Consider the following 15,824-nt stretch of genomic DNA (forward strand, 5'->3'; position numbering starts at 1 on the left):
TTTTTTTATTGTATGTTTAATCCATTCAGGTTGGATTTCCATCACTTGAAACTAAAAATAGGTTAAAAAAGAGAGAGGAGGAGTGCAAAAAATCTAGCTGGAATTCTTCAAGCTCTTAAGAAACATAATTCGAGGTTGTTTATTTTTCTTTTACGTAGCCTCCTGGAGCTACTGTGGGGTGTGTGTGTGTGTGTATGTTCTCTTTTATACTGCTCAGAATAGCGGGTACCTTTGTGGTGAAAGGGGTTGAAAGCAGTGAAATAGCTGCCTGCAATAACCTTTGAATTAGTGGGAATTTTTTAAAGTAGGAAGAAATGAAGCCCTACTGTTTCTTCTTCTCCCTCTTTTGCTGTCAGACCTTTGCGCTTTGCCTGTGTCGTGGTTATTTCGCTCCATTGTAATGACTCTCATGATGGATTATAAGACTCATTGTAGGTATTGGAACAATCTAAAGTTCATGTGATTTCCAGCCTGTGGACTTAGGGACCCTTGGGAGGTTACAGAGTTGCAAAATCAGGCATCTGAAAATCCATCCATCCATTTATCTCTTCTTAGTCAATGGATACTAAAAGTGCAATTGCTAGCATGTGGAAGGATTATAATACTTTTTGACAGTTCCAACAGAAGAGCGAGTAAGCATTCAATACGTGTTATTGAGCTCCTAATACGTAGCTTGACAAGGTTAAGTGCCCTATGTGAAGCACTTAACATATATTATTGCATAATGTTTAGACTTCACAGCAATCTTAAAAGGCCGGCATTGTTATCCTTGTTGTTTTGAAATAAAAAAATAAAATTATGTATATAATTTTCTTTATTCACTATTCATCTAAAAAGTTATTTTAAAAATTATTATGTTCTCCAGACTTGTGGCTGCCAAGGGGGAGTCGGGGAGGGAGAGGGATGAACTGGGAATTTGGGGTTGGTAGGCACAAACTATTACATTTAGAATGGATAAACAACAAGGTCCTAATGTATAGCACAGGGAACTATACTCAACGTCCTGTGATAAGCCATAATGGAAAATAATATTTAAAAAAATGTATATATGTGTATAACTGAGGCACTTTGCTGTACAGCAGAGATTGGCATGATGTGGTAAATCAACTATACTTCGATAAAAAGAATTATTACGTTCTCAAGGAATTTAACATGTAGTGGAGAAGATAGGCTTATGAACAACATATGGTTGTTGTACACCATGTGTGAGTGTATAAAGAAATAAATAATACCCCTGGAGAGGAGAGAAGAAGAAGGACAGCCAAGATCAGAGGTGCGGGGGCCATGGGGCACAGAGGCAATCAGAGAAGCTACTGGAAGCATGATGCCTGATGCCCGACACACTGAAGCTTTTCTGCTCTATTGCAAATTTCTTTACCATTTTCAAGAGAGAGCCCCATCGTTTTACAATGACAAATTTTAGTTTGTTTTTCTGCATCATAGTGACATAAGTGACAGAGGGAGCAAAAGAGTTGGGTTCTTTACTAGATTCTCTGAATTTGCTGCTTGTGAGGACTTTGGGTAAAGTCTCCTAAGCATTTGGGACTAGAGTTTCTTCACGTGTGAAGTAAGGCAGATCAACCAATTTATTCATAATAGTACCCCTTCCAAACTTAAGATACCACAAAGCCTTCAAATAGTGACCTCCTTTTAACCTTTACTGTCCTTCTATCAAGAATCATTACCTGGAAACCACAGTTAAGAAGCAAGGAATTGCAGCTGAGTATAAAGGGAACTCATCTTACAAGGAAGCTGTTTTATTTTTACCAGAGTCAAAAGATTGTCCCATTGTAGCTGCAGGGTTTCTTCACTTAAGTATAGCCTAGGACGGGCTAGTGAAGATTCGGCAAATCAGGATAATGATGGCAGAGAGAAGAAATTTCACTAAATGCCTCAATCTAGCATTATCAGATTCACAGCTGAAGGATAGTGAGTTTCATCCACAGTTCATTAACACCTGAAAGTTTCCTATACAGGAGCAAAAACAAACAAACAAAATCTCACATTTTCACATGAATATACTTCAGAGGCAGGCCAAAACCTTAATCTTAGAATTCGGATTTTCCAAGAAATCAGCTTTCTTCTTGTGTTTAGCTTTGTTGTGCCTGGGAATGCATTTATGTATATAGTTATGAAATCAGGGAGAGAGAGAGGAGGGAGAGAGAGAGAGAGGGAGAAACTATCCGATGTGTTGTGTTCCCGAGTTCAGCATAGGTTCCCAGCTTGAAGATAGAAATCATTTTTAAGATTATATGAAAAAATAAGAGGATGGAAAGGGAAAAACTGTTTATTGAACATGACCATGTTGGTGCACTTAGCCTCTCACACTGAATTAATTTTTTGGTTTCAAAACACTTCTTATTATTAGTTTTATGTTTTGATTTAAATTAAATAAAAATAGCTCATGTTTTATGAACACATGTGGCCGTTAATGTCCGTTGTATATTAAAATACAAAGTAACATATATTAGCCTTAGAAGATTCTGTTTGGCTTTCATAAAGTGGATGTTTCTCCTCACTGCATGCTGAAGTTGATATTTTGCTTCTCTGCAGCTAAGTATATGACAGTTTTGGCCACATGGTAACTGAGCAGAATGACCCATATACTGACTGTATCATGACGCTCTTCCAGATTCAACTTTCTTACTTTCTTAAAAGGGCACAACTGCAGGATTAAGCCCTGAATACTCAATATGACACACTTGGTGAGTCATCCAACTCACCATATCAGAGTCACAGACATGGTACACACTTATCCAAAGTTAATGTATCCGACATCTCTTTTCACTGATTATTGGATAACACTAGCATGAAAGTCTCTGGTATTTTCCACCTGACCTTTGCTACTTTAAATGTGGCCAGCCCTCCCTCACACTGCATTGTGACTGGTGTATAAAATTCTATTGAAGATATCATCAACAACTGTCACCAACAACTTCCTAGTTGGTATGACTACCACTCGCCACTACCACATTTGTAAAGAACTCCAGGCCTTCACCATACCGGAAACAGGTGTATCTCTAAGACTTGACTTCCTCTCTGCATCTTGCCTCCCCTGCTTCCGTCCCTTCTCATCTCTCCACACTCCCACAGCTTTGGCTTCTCTTTGCTCAGCCTACGGCTACTGCAAGGGGGCTCATTTTTATCTGCTTGTAAAGCCAAGCATTAATTTTGCAAAACTGATCTGTCCCGTATTTTAGCCTCTTCCTGTTTGAAATTAATCTATATAACAGCTTGCAAAGCCTTTGAAGCCAAGGTTTTGCACAAAGCTCCATCCGTACTGTTATGCACTGTGCTGCTAAGTCACCATATCTGTGTCACCTGCCCTGTCACCTAACCGATAAGGCAATAGCAACATGAACTTAGAAATTCAGGCTTCTTTCTTTCTCCATCTAAAGTACCAGGTTGGTGTGCAAGAAAGGTGGCTTGGAGGCCTGACAGTATGAACCGTGGGATTATTAACTCTTGGGATCCCACTGAAAATCCTTTAAAATATTTGCCTTTTATACCTTTTGTCTGTTCCTTCCTGAAACTTTCTGCCCTCCAGCACACCATTTTTACATAGCAGAAGGGATGATATTGGACCCGTTGAAAGGCTGGTTGTGCTGTTTAGTTCACTCATCTGGAGGCTGGTACAGAGAAAGAATCAAGCTTGCCCTTAGCTCTGCTCGGTCAGTGCCTGGCCCCGGTGCCTGCTGTTTGGCAGCTGACCCTGACCCATTCCTTAAGGAACTTGGCAAGAGAGAGCAGAAAACCCTCCTTTGTTTGTTTTGCATTCATTCATTAGAGGTAAACTGCTGACCTACTAGCTGCAAAACATTGAGCTTCGCCATGAGGGTCACAGAGAAATATGACATCTGGTCCCTGTTCTTAGGTGGTCACCTCTGTTCGTGTGCTTCCTGCCCTCTGGACTCACAATCTAACAGGTAAGCTACAGAAAGGAATTTCTCCTCTGGAACCCTCTACTGAATTATAAAAGCTGGGGGAGTTGGAATTAAGCACCTTTTCTAGATTTGCTTTCTTTCATTGCCCTAAGCTCACCTCTCTGGCAGCCAAATTGTACTGTTTAGCATCTCCTGAACCCACCCTGCCTGCAAAACTCATGGAAGGGCCGCCTTCTACACCTGGCACTCCACTCTGTCTCCCATCACTAGGGATATATCCATTCTATTTAAAGGCCTATTTCAAATATGTTTTCCTTTTGTCTGGATAAAATTCTTTTTGCCTGGGGACTCAGAAAGTGACAGAAAAAAACAATAAACTTTGGAGTCTAAAGGATCTCATTCTGCACTTGGGGTCTACTGCTTACTAAACATGCCCCATTGGAAAAGTTAGGGGGCCTCTCTGACCCTCAGTTTCAACATCTGCAAAAGAGTTAAGCCTTTTTGATGAGCTAGTTCACATAAATGTGTCTGGCACTCAGTGGGCATTTCCCAAGTGCTAATCAGCATCCCTTCTTGGAGACCTCCACTATTAAATTCTGTTTTGTGTCTCCGTTTGCAGGATTATCTCCTGTCTTAGACTCCAAGTTGTTTAATAATAGGCACTGCAGTTTATTCACGCAGGATTCCCTGCAACTTTGCACAGTGCTTTGTACCCAGCAGATGCTCAGGTCCATTGGATACATCAACGTGTTACTGTAAAAATACAAATAATCCTAGGTCTGTAAAGGGCAAGCCTGGGCACAAAGCTCAGGTCCTTTAAAGCCTTTGCTGTGCTCAGCAAGGTTCTTGAGGGTAGGGTAGCTGCAGGGAGAAAGTGGCAGACTACATGTGCAGGCTCACGTAATTTAGGGCCCCAGGGTGACCTCTTCCTGGGTCACACACATGATGAATCAGGAAAAGAGAGAACAGAGATGAGGCCAGCTGCCCTCAGATCCTTAGATATTCCGAACAAGAGGGAGAGACTCAGTTTTTCCTGATTAATCTTTGATGATTTATTCTTTAGACATCATTTAAAAGGAGCATTTTAAAGTAAATTAAATGAACTCCCATGACCTTTTACCCTACTTATATCATCAGAAGAAACTAGATCTTGAATTTTTAAAAACACTTTATTTTCTGTGACTTACAAACTACTGAGGAATCTCAGTTGGGTTTTTTTTTTTGAAATTATAAATACAAATCCAGCCTTTTCAGCAGTAAGTTGAAATATCCAAAGTTCGAAAATCCCAATTTTAGTCAATAGGTGCTGAGTGAGGGGTGTCATAGGGATGGAAATGATAAATATATAATCTAAGACATACAAAAATGGGAAAGCATTTGTTGCCTTCAAAACAGCTATTCCCCCTCTACCATGTTGGCCTGATAATATTCCTGAGTTTATCCCGCTCCAATATGACTTGGGTAAATTCTCATTAGTATAAGTTGGCATTTTTCAAAGTGCAGGTAGCAGTCTATTAGTGAGTTCTAAAATCAACTTAGTAGTTGGAATCAGGATTTCTTAAAAATTAGTAGAATAGAGTAATATTGAGAGTAAAATAGAGTAGAAAATATCTACATGTATTGCACAATAAGGATGAATTTTATTTTATGAATTTTTCATTTCTGTGTTATGTACGTATTACGAAGCAGATTTACTCATGTGCTGAGTTGGGGTGTACAATGTATTTTTCACTGTGGTCGTATCTCAGAAACTTTGGAAACTGTTGAATCTGGCCTCGCGGTGCTTTGTTTACAAATTTCCCTGTGGTGGTAATATAGCTCTGGCCAATGAGATGTCAAGGGAAGTCTGATGGGGAAGGTTGAGTATGGATAGGGATATGGGAGAATATTCTTCTCTCAGAAGTATCACACACAGTGGAGCTACTGTCCTTTCTTTCACTGGATGTTGTTATATCTGCACGTGCTTCCTGGAACTGAGGCAACGGCTGGCAAACACAAAAGGAGCTCATGTGAGATCATGTTGAATATAGCAGATTAAGAAGATGGAAGGAATCTGGGTCCTAGGTTTGATGTTAAGCTGTGATATTAAATACCTCTGGAACTATCCTACCTCTGGGCTTGTTATATGAGATCATACATCCCCTTACTATTTAAGCCACTTGAGTTAGTTTTTTGTTACAGCTTAAATAACCCTAAAAGATAAAGCTTATTTTAGGAAGTGCAAGTAAATCAAACACTGGTGTATAGGGCCCGTGGAAGGAAAGCCTGGAAAGGTACTCTGGGTCAGATCATGATGGATTTTGAATTCCAGGCCCAAGCACTGGTTCTGACTCAGTGCAGGCTTATAGTTGTGAGTATAGACTTGGAGTGGTCCGTCTGGGCTCAATCTTTGTTTTCTACTTGTTAGCTGGGTTACTTTGGGAAAGTGATTATTTTAAGCAGTAATGTTAGAGTGTTAATCTGGTGTCATTGTCCAGGGTAGGCCAAAAGTTGGAAGAAATGGGCAGCAGCGAGACTGGTCAGAAGACTGTTGTAACAATCTAGTGTTGTAACAATCTAGTAGTGGAAAATGAGGGCTTATGCTCTGGAGATGGTAAAGGAAACCGATAGGAAGAGAAGGATGCAGGAGCTACTAAGAAGGTGGACTTGGTGATAGACTGGGTATGGGAGATGGGGTTGAGGAAGGAGTCAAATCTAGCTGTATGGTTTCAGTGCTGGAAGTCTGGAGTGGGGCAGGGATGGTGTGTGTGGTGGGGTAAGAATAGGGAGTGGCCAGGGGAAATGACTTCCTAAGATCCCCTTTATGGGTTGAGACTCCATTTACTTATAATTTCCTCATCCAAAACCCCATTTTATGGATGATGTACCAAAATTCTGAGAAGTTAAGGAGCTTCTGCTAAGTGATATAGTCAATGACAAAGCCAAAATTTCATCCCAGGCCATTTTTACTTTAAATATCTTGAGAGCCACTCATGACCAGGACAAGAAATAGAGGAATCACGAGGAAGTGAAAAGGTTTTAGAGAGAAGACAGAGTTCAAACTATACATCCATAATACAGATAGGAAATAAAGGAGAGAGAGCAGATAGGGCTTAAAGACAGATCTTTTTAGAATGATGGGTTTTTTAATTGAGAAAAAAAAAGTGGGGTGAGAAAACAACGGCAAATAGTGAAGACAGAGAAGTATGAAAAGTGGCTGGAAGGAACATTAGGATGGTCTGGATGTAGGGAATTCCAAGGGAAAAGTGTGTAGCCAGAGATCAGGATCCATAATGTTGCTGCTTGAGAGATTAAGAGAGTTAGGGGCTGAGAAAAGGGTACCAAATACAACAGTAAGTGGCCTTTTGTGGGTGACTTTCAAGCAAGAAATCCCAATAAGCTTGGCAAACATGTGTGCTTGATTATAGGATATACGAGTGAGTGGAGGAGGAATTGTGGGACCATTAATGAAAGGTCTCAATGGTAAGTAAAGATTTAACAAAAAAGGAAAGATCTTTTCTTGTTTAAAGTAGAAAGAAAGGAAAATCATTTGAAGATAGCTTAGAAAAGAATAATAATTGAAGGAGTCCAGAGAAAGTTAGAGTTAAAGAGACAGAAAAGAGGAAGAAGAAGGAAGAGGAGGAAAGAGAGTATGGAGGGAATCTGTGTATAAACTGCTTTGTAATCCGAAAGAGGTGAGTACAAATATAAGTGAGTAGGATCTGGGGGTCAAAGGAAATTGCAGGCTGTGACTTTTTCCTGCAACACGTAATGCCTTCAGGAGAAGGTGAGGAGAAAATAGGCTTTGGAATTTGCAACCAGAGACTAGGGGAAATGGTGCAAGAATATTAGTGAAAGCAGCGCTGAAGTGATGTTGGAGGCCATTTTCCTGCAACAAGTTCCAAATGGCACAGTCAGTGGAAAGTGCTCAGAATTCTAGCCGTGGCTCTGCTCTGATTAGTTGGAAAGTCAATTTTTTTTTAACCGTAAGGACATTACTTTCTTTTATCTATATGATGGGACACATTGGCTATGGCTTCTTACAGTTTGTTGTGGAAATTCAATAAGATGACACAGATGAAGATGATGATGATAAATAACAGTAATAATAATAGCAGCTGCATCTAAAAATTATTTAGCTCTTTCTATGGTGGACCAGACACAGTTATAGCTTTCTACATATATTATCTCATTTAACCCTCCCATCATTTCTGTGAGGTTTCTATATTTTGCCCCCAGTTTACAGCAGAAACTCAGATACAGTGAACTTAGTTGCCTAAATTTAACAACTAACAAGTGACAGAGCCAGAATTCAACCCAGGTAGCCTGACACCAGATAAAGAATTTTGAAAATCTAAAGCCTTATTTTTTGCCATGTATTATTACAAGAGAAATAAAGTCTTATATTCTTAAAACATGGTCTAAACAGATTTCAACAGAGGATATTTTTCAGATTTATTTATTTATTTTCATTACTACAGTTTCTGTTTTGCTAATCCCATTGGCTCTTGATTACGTTGTGTTTCCATAGTTTTGTTGTTTTCCCACTTAGAAAACAGCACCTCCCATCTTCCTGTAGTTTCCTAAGGACAATAAATGTCTGAAGTTGTTCAGTGGTATTTGTTTCTGTGAGCAGCGGCATAGTTGCTCTGGGAAGGATGCTTCTCCTCTGATTGGTGGGGATGGCAGCTGCTGCCTCAAGCTTGCTGGCTGACCCTGAGCCGATTGGTATCAGGCAAAGGTGATGGAATTGAAAGAGAATCCAGATCTTCCTCAACTTACCATGGGGCTACATCACAGTAAACCCAGTGTAAGTTGAAAAGCATTTAATACACCTAACCAACCGAAAATCATAGCTTAGCCTCGTTTACCTTAAATATGCTCAGACCACTCACATTAGCGGTTAGTTGGGCAAAATTGTCAAACAAAAAAAGCCTATTTTATAATAAAGTGTTGAATTTCTCATGCCGTTTATTGAATACACTTCTGAAAGTGAAAATCAGAGTGGTTGTATGAGTCCAGAAAGGTGAATGTACGGGTTGTTTACCCTCGTGATTGTGTGGTTGACTGGGGGGACATGGCTAGTGACCACTGCTCAGCATCAGGAGAGAGTATCTACTGCATATCGCTGGCCTGAGAAAGGGTCAAAATTCACAATTCCATGTTCAGTTTCTACTGAGTGTACATTGCTTCTGCACCATCACGAAGTCAAGAAGTTATAAGTTGAACCATCATAAAATTGGGGACCGCCTGTATAGCTCTTTAAAAGCTAGAGAGAATTCTTTGCTATTTCATAAAAATGTAGAGTCAAATTTTGAATGGGTTTCCTCATAGCGTCATTTTAATGACTTCTGCTTCAAGTAGTCTTTGGGCTAAATTGCAAGCAAATTGGGTAGGGTGGGTGATATTTTACATGAAGACTAGCTGTACAGCACCAACACAGGATGCCGGGCTGTTAATCAAAGGCTTACAAGGCTGTTCCAAAGAGCCCGCGTGCCTGGTAGGATAATCACTGCTTTCAATACCGCAACAGCTGTAGAAGCCTATTTGTAATATCTTCAAACTCAATTGGCTATAGTTTGGAATTGCAGTAGCTACCTGGGAATTTGATCAAAAGAAAGGTTAAAAAAGTTGTCAGGGTGACATCTTTTGTTAGCATCATAAAGAAAGCAGAAACACAGCTTAATCACTGCATTGTATCTACCCACCTCGGGGGCAGAGATGGGGACTCAGACAGTGACACAAGGCCAATTTGGAACTGGCCGTGGCAGAGTCAACAGATAATAAGCCGGTGCTCTGGATTTGTGGGGTTTGTAACTCCTGTAAGGTGCTGTCAGAAGATTTTCTTTTCCGTTTCCACACATCCTCTCATGTACAGCCACAGTCCCAGATCAGTGTTCCCCAGGGTGAACAATGATGTTTTGAGTCTTGGAAAAGGCACGTTTTCTCTCTCTAACCTTGTTCATATATTTTTAAGAGAAGCTTCGGTCCAAAAAAAAAAAGTTATTGATTCAGAGCCACAGGAACTAGAGGATAAATAGTAAAAACCGAGTGGAATCCAGGCAGCAAGGGCAGCGACATGGACATCAGCCCACACAGGGGTCTCATAGAGGGTTAGGCACCTATGCAGTGTCTTCAGTGATAGGACAATTCAGGCCCAACTGAAGGAAAGTCAGTGGCAACCTCAAAGGGTCTCAATGATGTGAAAACACAGCCTGGCTTTTCCTGTGGCAGTGCTGCCTCCTACTTAGTGTTTAGCTTGCTTCTAAAATATGTTTGTTTAAAATCTATTTCCACCCTTTTTTCTTAGGGTCTACTCCACATTTTTGTCAAAAAATGGAAAATTACATCAGACGTAATGAAAAAAACACCTCTACTATTAGGCTGTAAGCATATTGATACAAAGGGCTTGATCCCAGCTCTTGCAGATCTTACTGAAAATTGTTGGGAATGCTGTAGGCTTGCTCTTTTTGACATTTCGGGGGTTCTGCTGACTTTTCCTACATATTAGATATTCTTAGGTGTTAGCTAGTTTGATACTATATGGAATTTACTTAGGAATATCGTGTGTTTTCATACTCTGGAATTCAGGCTAAACTTGCTTTATAATGTATTCTGAAAATAATATTCTATTTCTGATCCTACCCCCATACTCTTCCAATAGATTTGGGCTAAAAGAGTTGAAGTCATGACTGAATGCTCTTCCTCTCATCTTGTTTCCATACGCTACCTGTCAGACCATAGACCGAGGCTAGATAGACTCTAGATTGTTCCGATCCTAAAATGGACCCTCTAAAATTTTCAAGTCTTGTTTTTTGTTTGCAGATAATCTCACATAAACACATATTTGTACTACATGTTGTAACTTCTTTTTCTATATCTTAGTACTTCTGCTTTTCAATATAATTACTATTATATTTAAGTTCCCTGTGAAGGCAGAGGCTTACTTTGGTTACAGATGTCTCCTTGGTTTTTTTAAAATATTAATCAGATTGTGGCACTTCCTTGCTTAAAACTCTTTATTGGTTTCCCCTCATGTTGGGTAAAAGCCCAAATTCTCTCCTTGGGTCTAAGGACCTGCATGATATAGACTCTGCCTCACTGGAGGCCAACATCCCGGTCTCTTGCTCTTCATTCAAAGAGGCCTCTTTCCATTTCTGCACGTTCTTTCCCACCTCAGTGTTTTCATACATGCTGGTCCCTCAATCTGGAATGCTCCTTTGCGAGGATGGCTTCCTCTTATTTAAAAGTCACATCTTCAGCTACGTCTTCCCCAACCATCCTATTTAACTAGATTTCTCCCTCTCTTCCAGGAGCCCCATCCCCATTTTCTGTATTTCAGCAACAACTTTGTTTCCTTAGGAATACTTACCATAGTTCATTTATCTTCTTGTTTATCATCTGTCTTCGCCGCTTAGCCATGAGATCTATGAGGTCAGGGGCCACATGCCTGGGATATTCCTAGAGCTTAGCAGAGTACATGGCACATGGTAGGTATTCAATAACTAATTGTTGAATGAATACATGAGCTTGGGTGGGATGTGATGATAAATGTATCACGTATTTGTCATCATCAGTGTGGAGGAATAGAAAGAGACAAAATTAGAGAGGTGAGTTGAGTCTAGGTTATAATAACCCTTAGTAGTATTCTGTAGTAGGTCAGGGAGCTAATGTCACCTGGTCTGTATTTTAGAAAGACTGATCTGGCAAAAATACAGCCAGCTTGATTGTAGTAGAAAAATAGCCTTAGGGAAACCAGTAATGGTATGAGGTGGAGAAGACTGAAATTAAGAAAAGTGTTTTTAGATAAGGAGCAGTGTTGATTAAAAACTTTGATTTAGTAAAGCAGGTAGACAAGAGAAAAAAACCAAACTCCTTTTTTTTTTTTTTTTTTTTTTTTTTTTTTTTTTTTTGCGGTACACAGGCCTCTCACTGTTGTGGCCTCTCCCGCTTGCGGAGCACAGGCTCCGGACGCGCAGGCCCAGCGGCCATGGCTCACGGGCCCAGCCGCTCCGCGGCACGTGGGATCCTCCCAGACCGGGGCACGAACCCGAGTCCCCTGCATCGGCAGGCGGACTCTCAACCACTGCGCCACCAGGGAAGCCCCAAACTCCTTTTGATGGCTATTTTATTCAAAATATAAGTTTGAGGGAGCTTGTTAGGGAAAATGGAAGGAAAAAAATTACCCCTTGTCCCGACTCTCCATCCTGAGGAGTTACTTTCAAAGATATGACTTGATGTAGTTCAGCGTCAATTCAGTACTTTTGTTCCATAGAAGATCTTCTGCTCATGCCTGGGATAAGAAACTTAAACAGCTATTTAATTGATTTTTTTTTTTAAAGATCCTCTAATGTCTCCCAATACAGAGTCAAATGAACTGAAAAGTATTTGATTTTTGAACCGTTTTTTATGGAATATTGTGGGAAAGGAGGGCTAGGCTGTTTTCCTTTGGGAAAGGTGGTCTTGGTTTTGGTGGAATACAGGATTTTGAGTTGTATGTCCTAGGCTTGAGTTCTGGCTCTTTCCTGCACTAACTGGGTAAGTTTGGACATGTCATTTAACCACTCAGAACCCTGTTTTCTGATCCATAAAGTGGAAATGAATCATACCCTAACTTACAGTAAATACTTTTAAACTAGAAGATACTTTACAAACCCTCATGACCAAGAATCACAGATACTCTGCATCTCCATCTTGCCCCACATAGCTACATATCAGCATTCTAACTTCTATTTATCCAGAGATTAGTGGAAGGGGATTTACAGATATAAAGATGGAGAGGAAGACATGGAGAAATAGAACACATCAACCAGGCTAGTGTGTCCAGGGAATGATAGACCCGTAGTATAGTGCTTGTGGGCAGCACACTTACCTTTACAATTAAAATCATCAGGAAAGTATTAGCACCAGATAGTAAATGATTAAATATTGTAATTTTTAGAACTTTTTTGGGGGGTAGGGCAAGTTTGTGAGGGTGTGGTGGTTAGGGAAGGAAGGAGAGAATCTTACTGTCATGTTATTGTTGTTGACAACAATACTATCACTGTAAGGCAATGGTTTCTAAACTCTTGGGTCAGGGACTTTTTGGAGTCTTTGATGAGAGGAATGGAGTCTAGAAAAATCCCCATGTACATATTCAATCCCAATTTTGCCTTCAAATCACCTGAAGTCTGTCTAGAGAGGCACCAGGCTAGCGGACACCAGGGTAAGAGACCTGGCCGTAAGGCGGCAATGGAACTTTCTCTTTTTATGCATCACTCTGTTTTCTATTTTGTTTTGTTTCAATTTAATTTTCAATGGGATTATTCCCCTGGGCCATAAGCAGTCACAAAGGGCCTGGCATTGTGCTAAGAACTTCCTCAATCCTTAACAGTAATCCTACAGGGTAATGGGGTTTGTGGTGGGTTTTTATGTAACATTGACTAATGACCAAGTCAAATGTTTTGCATTGCTCCTGGATGAGTCTGGGGAGCCTGATTATAGGTTCTAACAGGAGACCATCAGCTACTTGATGCCTTTCACCACAGATTATAATGTACCCCTTGGTCAAGGCTACCCTTCTCTATGAGGTATACCCCTTAGCACCACCTGGGAGGGGTCTGCACAGCACAGAGGAGGAAAGACCACTCTTAGAGTATTCTCACTTCTGGAGTACCTTACAATATGTCAGACCACCATTAAACCCAAGGTGTGTGGGTGTGTGTGTATTTTAAAAAATGGGAAGAGTTTTGCTCTTCAAATTGAAAGAACAAAAAATGCCTAAGTTTTACTGAGATCAGAAAAATTTCTCAAAGATTTATTTTTCCAGGTCATTAGAATTTCAATTCCTGACTTAGAAAAAGGATGCATATGTCTATATTTATTCTGGTACCTCTTACAATAATAGATGTTTAACTTTGATAAAACCTGTCATCAATTCCCAGGAAGCAAACTATTTCTAGAAAAAGTGCACAGATATTCTCTAAATAAGCTAAGTGTATAAATGGTTGAAATGCTAAAATTGAGGGATTCTGTGTTTATGATTAATGCTGATATTTGAAGCAACTTTACAGAAGTGCATATAATTGGAAAAACAGGTTTATTTGGGGAAAATCAAAGTACTTATTAGTAAAGTTCTCTGAGATACTTAGATGAAAGACACGGTAGAGGTATAAAATATCATTATTATTATCATCATCATCATTAATAGCAAGTCTAGTACGCTAACGATTTTCTTAAATTGCTTTATTAGTGTTACATGCATTAACTTTTTGTACATGATTGCAATTAGGGCATTAGAAACTGCTGATTTGGGTTAACTCTGGGAGCAAAAAGAAAGCACGTCAACCAAGCATTGCCAAACCAAAAAACTCTTTAAGATGAGCGCATTTTCCATGCCTTAAGGATACTTTCATATTTATTTCTAAATCTACCCTTTCATGTAAATTAACATCCCAGAATGGAAGGTTGGTTATGTCAGAGAAAAACAGAAATTATGCTAGATCTCATAGTACAAGATAACTCTAGTATTTATGGATAATGACCATAGTTCAGGCTCCATTAAATTTGAATTTTAGCAGATCATGTCAAAAGAAATGACATTATCTTGTTCAAAATCAGAAAACCCAGTGACTCTGAAATTGGTTCTTTGGAATAGGTCCATATGGTTAATTAATGTGATTGGCTGCTATCTGGGTGGTGTTCTGGAAAGCAAATTTGCTTTTTCTACAAAGAAGAACCAGATTCCAAATATTCCCATAGTTCTTTTACTGCACATTGATATTTCGCTCCACTTTCCATTTTTTGTGGACACAGCCATTTTGAATGATGACGTGTTCAGATAAAGTAATAGTTTTCCTGAAAGAATGATTCTACCTCCAAGTGAAAAATCCAACTTGGAAAAAAAGAAATGGTCAGCAATATAAAGCAGAGAATATGGCTTTTAAAGGAAAGTCTTGAGTCACTAAAGAAAAAGAAAAAAAGAGACAATTCCTATTAGTTACAAACGGATTAATTAAAAAACCTGTGTTAGAAGAAGTACAAAATAATTGTAAAAAATGTTACAAGCCATCTTTCATGAACTTCCTTGTTATCAAGGCTTGGATGCATGATTTTACTACTCAGAAGCTGCATTACAAGTGTCGACAGCTAAAACACAATAGACCAAAAAAAAAACCCCAAGAAACTGTCAAGTGGAGCATATTGACAAACTGAAATTTCAATTAAAAAATGTTTTAAGGAAAAATCCCACCTGTAATTTAAAAATTGTTTTATGAAAGCTTTCAAAAATAAACCAAAGCATTTTTCTGCTTTATAAAATAAAGTCAGTCTAGTCAAGAGTTTCTTTGATAATTGAAATGTCCAAAAGTATCTAAAGATCATTATTTTAAAAATAAATTTAATGTTCAAGATGGTAGATCTATTACAGCAGTGTTTTCTCAAATTGGAATTCTGATGTGTTCTTCAGTGTGTGGAAGTTCTATGAGAACTTTTTCTGGTTTTGTGTTTTCATTTCACTTAATTAAAAAATGTATATGCAGTGTATGCCAGATCACCTGAAGACAGCTGTATAGACTCAGGGTTGCTATTTGTGTTACTATTGTTTCAGTGCTGAAAGATCACCTAAATAGTCAGTATCTAACCCTTCATGTCCTGTGTCCAGTCTCATGTCAAAACAGCAATTGTCGCAAGGTAGCCATCAAGATGAATTCTTCTTGCCAGTTGTAATAACAGAACTTTTCTTTTACAACCATGATTTACAATAGAAAAACGATTTTATTGACTAAGACTTTAATTTCTTTTTTCTTTAGTGTTTATTTATTTTTGGCTGCATTGGGTCTTTTTCATTGTGGCATGCAAGATCTTTCGTTGCGGCATGCGGGCTCTTCTTTGTGATGTGCGGGCTTCTCTCTAGTTGTGGCACACGGGCTCAGTAGTTGTGGTGCGTGGGCTTAGTTGCCCTGCAGCATGTGGGATCTTAGT

This window comes from Phocoena phocoena, chromosome 12 (assembly GCF_963924675.1).
Source record: "Phocoena phocoena chromosome 12, mPhoPho1.1, whole genome shotgun sequence".
Taxonomy (NCBI): Eukaryota; Metazoa; Chordata; class Mammalia; order Artiodactyla; family Phocoenidae; genus Phocoena; species Phocoena phocoena.